The sequence below is a fragment of the Sinocyclocheilus grahami genome, unplaced genomic scaffold (assembly GCF_001515645.1).
Source record: "Sinocyclocheilus grahami isolate Dianchi unplaced genomic scaffold, SAMN03320097.WGS_v1.1 scaffold47.1, whole genome shotgun sequence".
In the NCBI taxonomy this organism is placed as follows: domain Eukaryota; kingdom Metazoa; phylum Chordata; class Actinopteri; order Cypriniformes; family Cyprinidae; genus Sinocyclocheilus; species Sinocyclocheilus grahami.
In genome coordinates, this window is record NW_015505226.1 from 3,716,526 (window position 1) to 3,723,977 (window position 7,452).

The window sequence follows — 7,452 nt, forward strand, 5'->3', positions numbered from 1 at the left end:
TACCGGCAGGGATTGTGGGTGGGGGGAGTGAATGTACAGCGCTCTCTCCCACCTTCAATACCACGACTGAGGTGCCCTTGAGCAAGGCACCGAACCCCCAACTGCTCCCCGGGCGCCGCAGCATAAATGGCTGCCCACTGCTCTGTGTGCATGAGAAACCGAAAGCTCCATGTTATGATAAGTGCATCCTCTGGAAAAGAGCTTGTGGGATACAGCAGTCTAAGGACTAATGCCGACTCATGACTTCCGCTTTCTTACATGCTTCCTTGTTTTGTCATGGTGATTTACTGCAACTTCCTCAACGTGTTAAATAGTGGGTATGAAAGGCAGAGAGGGAATGTGAGCCGTTTCATTAGCAAATTAAAACCATTTTGACTCAAATTATTATTTGTTGTAGTAGTCTATGTTTCAATTGGGCTATATTATGTATCATAAATCAGTTTTAATTTGTTTCCATTTTTTAAAGCCTTGAGGAATTTAGGGTAAGGCTATATATAGTCAAGCTTTGTGAGGTGAATTAAGAGACCCTGTAGCTCAGATTGCTGTCTGGAGAAGTAAAATTCACCGATGCTGTCAAGATAGACCTCATTCTTGTCCTTTTAAGAATGCAATGTCTAAATTTAAATAAGCATTAGGAAGGAAACTCTTTGTTTCATGGCTGCCATTCGGTTTGTTTATCATTAAACCAGCATTGACTCTACAGACGGCATACGCTCTTAATCACCATTGCATGTAAAAGGACAGGAAGTTTCCAACTACAATGCAGAATGTAAGTGTGAATAAGAGAGGAAGAGACTCAGTCTTTGTGGCGCACTCAGATCGAGCAGCAGTGTCATAATCACACATGCTAAAGCAGCAGAGGGCGAACATCTCACTCTCTATCAGCTGCTCTGCGCTACGGTTTTATTTAGCCGTGGGAGTTAGGAGGATATCCGGTGGGTGGCGGCCACTTCCTATGTGAGACCGCAGGTTAAGCTTTGGTCACAGGTTTGTGTAGCTCTGCTCGGATGCAGGTAGCATTCATTGTATCCGAGTGCCTTCTACTGATTGCACAAAGAGCAAGACAGCCATGGCACTTTAACGCTGGCAGTCTGGGAAATCTTTTTACAATGTTCTACTTACTGATTTACACACCGAAGGTTGGGAAACCAAGAACTCGTACTCATTCAGAACAGAGTAAAAAAATAAAAATAAAAAAAATAAATAAAAATTAAACCAATAATTATAAATAAACTTATACACATTACTACTTTTATACTAAATATCTACTACTAGATACCCCCCCCCAAACAAAGGGTTAGTATTTGTTTGTTTATAATGTATTATAAACAATAATATAATTTTATCATAGTATATTTTAAACAAAATACTAATAAACTGTAAACAAAAATACAGTATTTTTGTTTATAATGTATAGCATTACTTTATTATTGTATTTATTTAGTTGAAGTTGATTTACCTTTCTGCTTAGCAATACTATGATTGAATTAATGCAGAAAATAAATATGCAGATACAAATATGCAAAACATGCTCAAGAGTACAATACATGAAAAAAACATAACGTAAAAAATTCTAAATATCTGCCTTATTTTCATTAAACAAGAGAACTGGCATAACTTTTCGTCCTTGTATTAACTAAGGTCTGATTATTTTGCTTCCTAAGAAGTCAACCAGCTATATATATATATTATAAACACAAAAATACTTTTTAGAGTCTTTATGGAATCGGAACCAGAAATGTTGTTTCCCATCTCTAATAATCTAAGGGAGAGACTAAAAGGACCAAAAAGGATTGCTTTGGCCAAAATGCTCTTTAAAATGTGGTCGCTCTGTTTTATTTGTTACGCAAGGGCAGGGGTGGCGAACGTCGGTCCTGGAGAGCCACAGCCCTGCAGAGTTTTGCTTCAACCCTAATCAAACACACCTGAACAAGCTAATCAAGGTCTGAACAGTTACTAGGAAGCTACAGGCAGGTGAGTTTTAATTAGGGTTGGAGCTGAACTCTGCAGGGCTGCGGCTCTCCAGGACCGGAGTTCGCCACCCCTGTGCAAGGGTATTAGCTGAAGTTCAAATGCAATGCAACATTAGAAAAATACACAGTCCTGATCATATCCTGTTCAAATGAACTCCACCTGTGCAGGCAGGCACCTGAAAACATAGAGAAGCTTCCGGTTCATATCTGTGCGGATCTACTCGCTCAGTTCTGCACGTTCTGGTATTTGGCTCCAGCACAGCAGGGGGGCATCAGTGACTCGACTCTCTTTGCAGTTTAAGAGGTTTCAGAGGCTGGGAATGATTACTGCTCACGGGGCAATTAGTACACCACAGGACTATATTTAGACTGTCTCCCCAGGTCCATCACTGGGTCAGGCCCAAATAACATTGCTGCACAATCCTGTGTTTCCATTTACAAAGACTGGCGTTTTTTTGGTCAAAGCGGGGGTGATCGCACATCCAAAGCTCTCTCTCTCTCTCCATCCATCTGTCAGGTGCTCAGAGAGAAAAAGAGTTGGAAGAGAATCCGTGGGAAAAGATGAACATCAGGATTATAAAACACAAACCATTTGCCTGACCATACAACATGTCTTATTGGAAGTGTGCAGTTAAAACATGCTGATAAGATTATTTTCTGTTTATTTTCCATTTTGTTGGGAAGGAGGGAGTATTATAAGAAATAAATATGAACTAGCAGATATGTCTTATTTCTTCAAGAGGTCTCCTCTAAACTCATCAGAACATACAAAGTGAACCCTCAACAGGATGTATCGAGTGTCATGTGACTATGTTGCGCTAAACCATCTTTATCACTAAGACTGATCACAGGCCACCTCTGCTGTATCAGCACCTTTCATCTCCTGTCATGATAACACGAGTGACAGCTCCAAAATCCAATGACAAGCCTTTAAATTCTACTTCCTCCCTGGAACATCTGAGGTGAAGTGCTGGATGAAATAGAGAATTACCTCATGTTCTGGTTCTAAATTATTGCTTGAAGTATTTGAGAAGACAACATTGCTCACTTGAGCACTAAAACTTGAGTTTCACCAATCAGCTTGGCCTTACTCTGAGCCAAATGACTGGTATAGATTTCTCAAATAACTGTTTTCCCATGCCTGCGATCAAGGAAAGCTGAAAAAGAAACCACGTTTCAACACCACCGTTGTCAGCAGGCAAAACGCGGAGAGATTTTTATCCTTAAAAACAGGAGGTTCGCCCACACTCTCACCTGGGATCTCTCTTGGCCAGTGTAAGGAAGCCAGGAGGTTATGGGAGCCTGGGAATGTTTAGTATGAAGAAAGTGATCCGAAAGGAGCTGGAGCTGGGGGAATTGGACAGGAAACATGGAAAGTAACCCTTTCCTGTCTTAATAGGATGAGTGAGAAGGGGGGAAAAAATGCAAGAAAAACAAGACATTAAGGATTTGACTTATTTCCACACTAATGCAAGGTTGGAGACCTGTCAGCATAGGTACAGGCAGCAGCCGGGAAAGAATAAATGCTGATATTATGAAAAACATGGAAACAGGCTTAGTCAAAAGACTCCACTGTGACCATTTCCTTTTCCAAACGGTACAAGACACCAAAACAGCTTATGTTTACTTAATTTAAAAGCATAGTGATTCATTAAAATCCAAGAAAAAGAGTAAAGACCAAGACAAAATGTTCAAATTTGGGTAAAAAGCTGGATTTAAAAATGAAAAAAATATGTCCTGCAGATTTCTGCTGGCACCGACGCCGTGTGGACCTGTCCATCAGTAATCAAACCATATTATTAGCACCAATGAGGTGGCAGTGCTGTTTCTGAGTTATTTGGAGGCAGAGAACAGTCACAGGGGAGATAAGAAGACAAGTTAAGCGCTGCAGTGTGTTCTTATCGATTTTTATAAATATTTTAAATCAATTCATGTCTGCGCTGCCCAGAGCATTTCTTTTCTTTAACTCTCCGGCCAGAGGACATTTCTGCATGATATTGAACATGACAAACATTACCTATGACAGCTCAGGAAACAGCTCGGCTTCATAAAGCAGTCAGGCAATGATCACAATCCTACACACTCTGTGTGACATGATCAGTTCCTATAAGGGGAAGGGGACCTATGGTAATAAGGACAAAACATCAAGGTTCACTGGTTTTTAGGATGTTTACAGAACGAACGAGAGCTTACAGAATGGAACAGTGCAGGCATAAATGACAAGAAATAGTCTTGTTATTAGTTCTACTCAGGCAGCTAAATATTCTAAAGTCACTCAAAAAGGAGCAGGAGTGATAATTATTGGTAGATGATGATGAAAGCGATAGTTCACAGTCACACAGAATCGCAGATCATTTCCATACAACAGTTCATAGGGACCAGCCCAAAAATGACATAAGCAGCAAACAAGCACAAAAGTGGTCCGTAACAAGTCTTAACAAAAAGAAAATAAGAAAGTGTTTTGAGAAATGTGTTTTTTGTCCATAAAATGCAAGTCAAGTCAAATAGGTTTGGTTACCAACATTCTTCAAAATATCTTCTTCCACATTTTGTGTTCATTATTATACTTAAAAATAGGTTTGAAACAACTCGAGGGTGAGTGAATAATGACAAAATGCTTATTTTTGACTGAACTATCCCTTTAAATGTAGTCCAACTCATACAAATTCAGAACCCCATCCAGAATTACACAGCTTTATGACTTAATCACAAAGATAACAATTTTCCTCAAAATAACATTGAGAACCCAAAATTGGCATGTAGCAGAGAAAAATTTTCCCTGGAGAAATCCTCAATAGGTTTGGTTACCAACATTCTTCAAAATATCTTCTTCCACATTTTGTGTTCATTATTATACTTAAAAATAGGTTTGGAACAACTCGAGGGTGAGTGAATAATGACAAAATGCTTATTTTTGACTGAACTATCCCTTTAAATGTAGTCCAACTCATACAAATTCAGAACCCCATCCAGAATTACACAGCTTTATGACTTAATCACAAAGATAACATTTTTCCTCAAAATAACATTGAGAACCCAAAATTGGCATGTAGCAGAGAAAAATTTTCCCTGGAGAAATCCTCATGAAATATCCAAAGAGGAAACAACGTGTGTAGGAGGACAGCGAGAGAGATTAAGTGAGTGGAGGAATGAGAGAAGGAAAGAGAAGAGGTTACTTTGGCAATCTGACCAGGTGATAAAACAGCAGACATGCTCGATGGACAGCATATAAAAAAAATGTTTGTTATTTATCAGTCAGCTCGAGCGAAAAGAAAGAACAGTCTGCCCTGCTTTATACTGCTCTGTGTATGGGAAACCGATTCAAGCATATCCTTGGGGTGACATAATTTATTGAAATAAAATTCAGATGACTTTAAATATGTATAACAAACACATCATGAGCAGGGCTTACCGAGAGTACATTGGGGATTATATGTAGCGTGACGTTGGCGCTCTTTTCAGCAGCTGTCCCGAATGACTAAGAAATAAAGCGGCTGTGATAAGAGATGATTCGTCCCGTTTTATGTCACTCAGTGTACCCAGTTTAAACACACGTATAATATTCTGCAATCCCTGGGCAGCTTGAACAAAATAACTGAGATGACTGAGAGGCTTGCTATAAACCACCTCTTGAAGAGGATTGTGGTTCCTTTAACTTCTGCATTTCAGTGGCCCATGGAAACTCTGACACGCACTCTTTTCTCTGTCCAAAAAAAGAGGGAGATATTCAGAAGATTTATGTTTTATCATTTTCCAATGATATGAGTCAAGCTGTGGATACAATATATTTTTTAGTCAGTGCTCTTACGAGCATACAGGGCTCAACAATAAGGATTATATTTATTCTGCTCACTCAGTCTGGCCAATAATGAAAAATGAAGGCAAAAATGAAAAAAGCAATTTTTCTGGTAGAACATATCAGAAGTCTTTTTTTTTTCTTTTTTTTTTAAACATTAAAACTTATTTTAAATTTGTAAAGATAATTGGGGTAACACTTTATTTGAAGGGGTGTGCATAAGACTGACATGACACATTCATAATCATGACATGACACATGTCATGAATATGAAGGAGGTTTTATGCATGTTTATGACAACTGTCATTAAGTGTCATTTGCTCAGTTATGTCATTTTTAATGCAAATATGACATTATTTGACCTAAACCTAACCAACCCTTACCCCTACCCTTACCCCTAACCATAGCCCATAACAAAGACATCTCAAACAATGTCATCTTTGCATTAAAAATTACATAACTGAGCGAATGACACTTAATGACAGTTGTCATAAACATGCATAAAATACCTTCATATTCATGACATGTATCATGTCATGATTATGTAGGTGTCATCCTTTTTTTTTTTTTTAAACATTAAAACTTATTTTAAATTTGTAAAGATAATTGTATATTATACAGCTATAATGCAACTATCAAACAGGCATAAAATCATAAACAAATGACAAACCCATATTTAAGTCAAAACCGAAAAATTTTCTGATCCCCAAAGAGGATAAAATTAAATAAAGGAAAATGAAAAATACAATTAAAATTAAAATCAATAAATAATTAAACTGTAGAGGTACTTTAACTAAAATAATTAAATTGCCTTTTTATTGTTGTAAAGAGGTATTAATGTATTTACACAAGAATAATAAATTGCAAGAAATTCACAGTTTTCATGTTTGAATGTTAAATTAAATTCATATTAATCATGCATTGTATGTTGCAGTCTAGTAAAAAAAGAAAGAAAAATCTGTATCTTATCTGTACTAAAAACACAATAAGAAAACAATGACATATCAACATCTCTAGACAGAAATGATGGAATAAATGCAGCTCTGCTCCAATTGTGGAAATGACAGCTGTCAACTGTGACTAATTCACAATTTGCTACTCATATCTTGTCCTGTCTACAGTTAAACGATTGTGCTTTAGTTTCTCCTGCTGCGTAATGTGGACTACAACTGGTCATTGCTAAACTTCCATTCTGGGTCATGTGACCTAGTTTGGAACCGGGATGGAATTTGTTACTGACCCCTCCTTAAATCAATCCTCCCCCTAACAAACACACACTTTGACACGCGCATGTGTGTATGCACAAACACAAACCCACACAGACACACAAATTAAGCTAGGTGGAGAACGTGCACACTGAGGTACCATGGGTGTGTGTCCACCTCTGCCATTCCAGAGACAATCTTACATATAAACAATACAAACAGACTGGGAAAGAGCAGGAGAGGAAGATACAAAGATAAATAGCAAAAGAACAAGACAGCGGAGGAGAGGAAAGGTAGCGTCCAGCTCGGGCAGCTGTGTGCTATTACTGCTCTCCCCACCCCTCCTCCCGCGGCAGGAAATGAGCAATCATTTAGTAGTGACAGGTACACGCTGAACCACGGCATCTGTCTCCTAAAACCCTGAGAATACCGCACCACAGCCGGCCAGCATTAACCCTAAAGACCACCACACGTCAGC

General features: G+C 38.5%; 1 protein-coding gene across 4 annotated transcripts in view; it reads right to left on the minus strand.

Annotated features, from left to right (window-relative positions):
* The window catches only part of LOC107582754 (zinc finger protein 438-like), a 53,541-nt gene that overhangs the window by 25,397 nt on the left and 20,692 nt on the right, over nt 1–7,452 (minus strand). Inside the window, exon 1 of one of the 4 annotated variants that reach the window (XM_016268731.1) lies at nt 3,228–3,315. The exons of the other annotated variants lie outside the window; for them this stretch is intronic. The gene's annotated coding sequence lies outside the window, so the exon portion shown is untranslated. Of the gene's footprint in view, nt 1–3,227; nt 3,316–7,452 lie in introns of those variants that run through there. 4 annotated transcript variants of the gene reach the window in all.